Raw genomic sequence first — 7,505 nt, 5'->3', positions numbered from 1 at the left:
CCCAAAAAGTATCCATAAAGAACCGACTGGAAAGATTTCGCCATATTCCTTGTAGTCTCCAAAGAAAATTCAATTCTCGGTTTCACACTTTTCTCAACCGGGTAGTACGTCAGATCATGAGAAGAATTGCCTCCAACAATTTCCGCAAACGACTTTTGAGGAGCTAAACCACTCCCTCCCAAGACTGCAGGTGATATGCGCTCCCATACCGAAACTCTTTTAGCRGGWCCAGAACTGTCCTGACTCCCCTTAAACAGTCCCTCAGTTTCACCTCCATGCACATGATTCCCATGCACGTTATCAGACACCGAATTTCCAAAAATTACCTCAGCAAAATCCGTATGAGGAGGATTCTCCAAGATTGCATCCGCAAAATCTATCATGATTACCAGAGGACAAAAACAACTACCTAGTCCCCCTATCCCTAGTCAAGAACCCGTAGTGCTGAAACCTTTAAAGAGTGTTCTCAATAGAATAAACGAAGACCCCACAAGGAGGTGCTGAATATCCTATTTAGTAACTCTAGAAAGGCAACGAAGACCACGGAAACACTTGACACAGGAAATAAGAAAACCAGATAATACCCACACAGAAATTATCAACGAAAGAGGACACGGAAGAAAACACCAAACTAACGATCACCAAAGCAAAAAACCACAAGGCCCCAAACCACGGAACAATAAGAAAAGACGGCACCARCCCAAGCAAACTAAACCCAACGCCAAGAAGGTGATCGAAACTCTAGCACGCAAGCCGACGTCCAAGAAGAAGGAAAACCCGAGAGCAAAAATCATACGGCTTCAAAACCAAGCCGTGGAAAACCCAAGCCGTGGAAAACTCCCAAGGCGGCCAAAACGTAGCCACAAGACCCGTAAGCTAAGCTCAAGCAACCCTAACCGCACACCAACAACCAAAGGGAGAAAAACCGTAGGCGAGAAAAAACCACAAACCCAAACCCTAGAAAAGGTAGGAAAGCATGCAAAAAGGCRGCGCCTAGCATGCAAACCCTAACGTAACCGAAGGCAACAAGCAAGAGGCTAAACCCTAGCCACAACGCAACAAGCAACAACCAAACGCAACCCTCCAAAGCGGAAAACTCCAAACCGATCCTCAATAAGCAAACCGCTATCTCCGGCGAGGAAGAAGGGGCAGATCGAAAAAGAGAAAACCTAGCCGTGAGTAGACACTACACGGCCAAGAAAAAAGTTTTCGAACACCCTAGCCAAAACGAGGAAGACACCGACCCACAACAAGCAYGAAAAAAGAGAATAGCGAAAAGAGAACCGGAAAACCAACCTCAATAAGAAAACCTTAGAGCCGCCTCCAAGATCAAGCACGAAGAACCCTAGATCGTGAAACAAAACAGCCGTAGAGGAAGACACCGAAAGCAAACCAAGCAACACGCAAAGAAGAACCAAAGCGAAAAGAAGAAAACACATAAGCATCAATCAATCGAAGAACACCATCATCATCTTCATACGGCAATCAACACCAAGAAACCCTAGAGAGAAAAACCCTCCTATTCCATATCCATTCCATATGGATTCTGAAATCATAAAAGGAGTCTAATTAACACAAAATGACACTAATTTGGTCATACTTAGTTTGATCAGACCTTAATCGGTATAATGAGATTATTTCTCCTCCACATTAACGTCTAGTTATACTTAACTACGACTCATTTAGTATCATTTTGACCCAATTGGACTTCTTAAGGAGAAATAGCCTATTATAGCCTCCAACACGAAATGGACCCAGTAAGGACAAAAAAAACCCATTCTACCTCACTTACTCTCATTAACTTCTCATTGGACTAATTGTAACCGATTTAGTACCATTATATCCATTAAGGTCTGATCAAACTAAATAAACCCAATTAGTGTCATTTTGACCCAATTGCCTGGGGAATCTTCCCCTTTCAGTAGACTCCTTATAAAGAAATGGGCCTATTAAACCATTTTGGGTCCAATTTCATTAATTACGATCCATTTAGTGTCATTTTGACACGAATGACTTGATTAAAAGAAGTAGGCACACTCTTCCTACTAGGACCAATTGGACCCAATAAGGACCCTTAGGAACCATTATGCCTCAATTAGTCACATTAATGTCTAGTTATATACTAATTTTGACTCATTTAGTATCATTTTGACCCAATTAGACTCATCAAGGAGAGATGCGGCGCTTAATACCCATTAGGTTCTAATAAGACTAATCTGGACCTAGTTTGTGTCATTATGACCCAATTCAACTCCTTAAGAAGTAATAGCCCATTATATCCACTAACACGAAATAGACTCAATAAGGACCATTAAGACACATTATACCTCAATTTCTCCCATTAACTTCTAATTAGACTAATTATGACCCATTTAGCACCATGATAACTCAATTAGACTCAAAATGGGGAAATAAGCCGATTCCTTTGGGGAATAGTTACGAGGAAGGGGAATGGGGGGTTGACCGATTTGACTTTTTCTCTCTAGTTTTTCATGTACGGCTAGGGTTGTTCATCGGATCTGCTGCTGCTGTATCGATCTTCATTTTCGTTTGCTAATTCGTTGTCTAGTTTGCTGTTTTCAAGGATTGCTTCTGTTTGGTGGCTTTCGTTGGCGTCATTCTTCCTTTTGCGTGTTGCCGGCGGCGGTTCTTTGGCTAGGGTTTGACGTTGGGCCTCCTGCTGTCGTCGATCTTCACTTTTGTTTGCTGCCTTGTTGTCTTGCTGCTGTTTTCGACTTTGCATCTGGTTTGGTGGCTTCGTTTGGCGTTCTTTTCTCCTTCCGAGTTTTGAACGGCGGCGGTTTTCCTTCAAATCAGGTTCGTCTTTGTTTTGAGTTTGGTTTGCGCCGTTTATAGCTGCTGGTCCTTTCTTTGGTGCTGGAGTCTCGGTTTGGTTCTGGGTGTTAGGGTGGGGCTGCCGGTGGTTTGTTTTTGTGGGGCTAGGGTTTGCATGTTTTCGGCATTAGGGTTTTGCATGCAATCGTGGTTTTTGTGAGGCTGTGTTTTCATCGTTTGCTTGGTTTGTTGCTGCTGGGTTTTCTCCATCCTCTCGTGTGGTTTGTTGTTGGTTTTGATCGTGGCTTGGACTGCCGGATGCTTCTCTAGGTTTCCGGTTTCTTTTTTGACGGCTAGGGTTTGCATGTGTTTTGTCTTCTCGAATTGGATTTCTTGTTGGCTGTTTTTTTTCTCTATTCGGCTTGTGCTTTTCGTGGCTGTTTGGTTCATCGGTGTTGGGTGTTTGGTGGTGATTTTGGTATCAATATCTAGTTTATCTTTCTCACATCAAGTGTTTCTGTGGTCTTCGTCTCCTTTTGTTACGCTTATTGATAGAGTATTCAGCACCTTTTCTAAAGGTCTTCGTCTACTTTATTGAGACTGCTTGATAAAAGGATTCAGCACCACGGCTTCTTGATTAAGGGTCTGGTTAACTAGGTTTTTGGTAAGGATGCCTGACTTCGTGGAAGTTATCTTGGAGAATGTTGCCTCTCGGGATTATGCTGATGTTATTTTGGACGAAATGGATGTACCTATTCAGAAGAAGGTCGGCGTAAATCCTGGTTCATCTTCTAGGGTTTCGGTTTGGGATCGCCTCTCCCCAGTGATTAGGGATGATCATAGTGTGGTGCCTTCTAAATCCTTTGCAGAGATTGTGGGCGGTTCTTCCTCCTCAGATCTTACGTATTATCCTGTTGAGAAGAGTGTAAAACCGAGGATCAATTTTCCCTTGGATGTTACCAAAGGTATGGCTAAATCTTTTCAATCGGTCCTTTATGGTTATTTTCTTGGTCCTCGTCTCCCTTTCCCCATTGTTTTACGTGCGGTTCAGAATGCTTGGGGAAAATTTGGTCTACTTGATGCTATGGTGAATGATATGGGGTATTTCTTTTTTCGCTTTAATGACGAGGGTGGATGTAACCAAGTTATTGAAACGTCTCCCCTTATGATTAGAGGGAGGCTGCTGTTTGTCTCTTTCTGGGATCCTTCAAAGGGGCTACAGAAGCCTGTGCACACTTCTTGCCCGTTGTGGGTGAAGTTTTTTAATATCCCTCTAGTTGCTTTCAATAAAGAGGGTATTAGCCRCATTGCTAGTGCCATAGGCGTCCCTTTGCGTTTAGATGCTTGCACTGCCTCCACTTGTGATAGAGCATGGGGTCGTACTAACTTTGCWAAAGTGTTGGTGGATGTGTGGGCCGTGGGAGAAATGCWGAGGAATATAGAAGTGGTGATTCCAAGGCTYTCAGGTACTRGAGAGGAYATCATAAATGTTGTTYTGGAATATGATTGGATTCCCTCCCAATGTTCAATCTGTAAAGTGTTTGGTCATCGAACGGGGTCATGTATGAAAGGGGATATTACAAAGCAAAGGGTTTCTGAGACAGTCGTGGATAAAAGGGGGTTTACTGAGATCAGGCAGAAACAGTGGAGGAAAAAGGATACAACAGGCCGTCCAGAGTTTCAGGCGACATCATCTGGAGCGGTCACAAGTACACATGATTCTTTAACTGGGGTTGGGATTCTAAAAAGGGTTCAGGAGAGTTCAAAACCCTCGGGGGAAGATACATATGTCCAACATGTATCCAATCCTGGGGTTTCTTCTACTTTGGAGGGGAAGGATAGTGGAAAAGTGGATGGACAATTCTGTACGGTAAATGCGGGACGTACACCAAGAGGAAGAGAGGATAACTCCAATGTTCAATCTTTATCGAAAGGAAACCCGGAATTAGTGCAAAAGGTGGTCCGTGCTTTTAAACCAAGGAGGGGTAAAGTTCTCAATTTGAAAACGAGCAATCGGTTTTCTTCTCTATCTGACGAGTCTAGTGATGAGGATGAAATGGAGATCATTGATACGGAGGAGCAATTAATGGACAAACGAGGAGCGGATATTCCACCTACTTTGTCTCAATGATAAAGTTGGCAGCTTGGAATGTTAGGGGCTTAAATGCCCTTGTTAAACGAAAGGAGGTACGTGATTTTATAACTCTCAACCATCTTTCTTTATGTTGTCTCATTGAGTCCAAAGTTGTTTTCAATCACTTGGGGGATGTGTGTAGTAGTGTCTTTGGTAATTGGAATTGGATATCTAATGGTTCGGTTAGTGATCAAGGCACTCGCCTAATTATTGCTTGGGACCCGTCGGTTTTATCTGTCCTTATGATTGAGCAGCATCAGCAATATGTCCATTGTGAAGTTCGTATTTTTGGTCAMTCYGACSCCCTTTTCTTCACGTTTGTTTATGGCTGTAATACGGGTACTGAACGGCGTGAACTTTGGCGGGCTTTTGGGGAATTTCATGCCTTCAGTCAAGGGAAAGCATGGATAGCTATGGGTGACTTTAATTCGATGCTTTTTCCTCATGATGGGCTGGGGGGTTCTTCCAGGAGGAATTCTGACATGGAGGAGTTTCATATCTGTCTAGAGGAGGCTGAACTATTTGACATTGCGTATCAAGGGTGTCAATTTACTTGGATACAGAAACCTTCGGGGGGAGAGGGTGTTATGAGAAAACTTGATCGTATTTTGGGCAATTCGAATTTTCTTTCTACGTTTGGGGATGCTTCGGCTTTTTTTGAACCTAGGGGGATTTCTGATCATTCTCCGGGCGTTCTTTCTTTCCGTGTTGGAAGACGTATTCGTCAGCGTGGCTTTAAGTTTGACAACTTTTTGACCTCTCATACGGACTTCCTTGCTTCGGTTGAGGAGGTATGGTCGAAGCCTCAGAATGGATCTTACATGAAGAGGGTTTTACGGAAACTGAAAGATCTTAAGGTGGTTTGTCGGCGGCTCCGCAATTCGTATGGTTGTTTGGATAAGAGGGTTGTTCAACTCAAGACGGAACTTGATGTTGCACAATTGGCTTGTGATCTTGTCCCGTTTAATGATTTGCTAAAGGAGGATATCGCTCACCTCTTATTAGCTTATCAAGAAGCTAGGAGTAATCAGATGGACTTGGCTCGACAGAAAGCGAAGATATCTTGGTTAAATGAAGGGGATGGTAATTCTAAATTCTTCTTTCATGCTATGAAAGAAAAGCGCAATCGGAACCATATTGCCCTGATCAGGGACTCGGGTAGTGAAATTTATGAGGACCAGGAAGTTTCTACGGCTTTCATTACTCATTTTAAAGGGATTCTTGGTACTTCTATTAGTTTGGTTGCTTCATCTATGGGGGATTGTGTGTTTCGTTATGCTTTATCATTATCGGAATCTTTTCATTTAATTCGTCCCTTTTCTGATTTGGAAATAAAGGATGCTTTATTTGCTATTGGGAATGATAAAGCTCCTGGCCCTGATGGTTATTCTTCTAAATTTTTCAAGTCAGCTTGGAATGTGGTTGGGCGGGATGTGCTGATTGGGATACATAATTTCTTCTATTCTGGAACTTTGGAGTATGAGCTGAATCATACCCTTTTATGTCTTGTGCCGAAGGTMCCTAATGCCTYTTGTGTTACTGAGTTTCGGCCTATTGCTTGTTGCAATGTGTTATTGAAGTGTATTAGTAAGATTATTGYTGATCGGATGAAAGGTTCGCTGGATGTTCTTGTTAGTAAAGCTCAATCTGCGTTCATTCCTGGACGCCAAATCACTGATAATATCTTAATGGCTCATGAACTGGTTGCTGGGTATCAGAGATCGGAAGGGGAACCTAGATGTGCTTTCAAGATTGATATTCGCAAGGCTTATGACACAGTTGAATGGAACGTTCTCTTAGAAATGCTGAAGGGAATGGGTTTTCACCCAGTCATGATCAATTGGATAAAGACTCTGATCACGACACCCTCTTACTCCATTTGTGTAAATGGACAGCCGGAGGGTTTTTTTCATGGTAAACGGGGCCTTCGACAAGGCGATCCTCTCTCCCCGTATCTGTTCACTGTTGTTATGGAGGGTCTCTCGATGCTTCTTTCTAAGTGTATTGAGGAAGTGGCTAACTTTTCGTATCATCAAGGTTGTGCGGATATTAAATTGACTCATTTGTGCTTTGCTGATGACCTGTTTATCTTTTCTAAAGGGGACATTATGTCGGTGGTGGTTATTAAACGGGGTTTATAGTTGTTTGAAGAACGATCGGGCTTATCGCCTAGTCTGGAAAAGAGTGAGGTGTTCTTCGGGAATGTGTCAATGGAGGACCAGAGCCGTATTCGTGAAAGTTTATCTTTTCGGCCAGGGGTCTTCCCGATTCGTTACTTAGGTGTTCCTCTTTCCCCGGTTCGTCTGGAGGTACGTGATTTTAATCCCCTTGTGTTAAAGATTAAATCTCGTTTGTTAAATTGGAAGAACAAATTTCTCTCTTATGGTGGGCGTCGTCAACTAATCATCTCAGTTCTCCAATCTATGCAAACGTTTTGGATGTCGGTATTCCTTGTACGGGCCGCCACGATTCATGAAATTGAGAAGCTTTTTCGTAATGTTTTATGGAGTAAAGCGGAGGGACAGAGGGGTAAATGTTGTGTTGCTTGGGATTCTATTTGCTTGCCTATACAGAGTGGGGGACTTGGTTTGAAAAG

Source organism: Cynara cardunculus, unplaced genomic scaffold (assembly GCF_001531365.2).
Source record: "Cynara cardunculus var. scolymus isolate 2C unplaced genomic scaffold, CcrdV1 Un_Scaffold_4964, whole genome shotgun sequence".
Lineage (NCBI taxonomy): Eukaryota > Viridiplantae > Streptophyta > Magnoliopsida > Asterales > Asteraceae > Cynara > Cynara cardunculus.
This window is presented reverse-complemented; position numbering follows the sequence as displayed.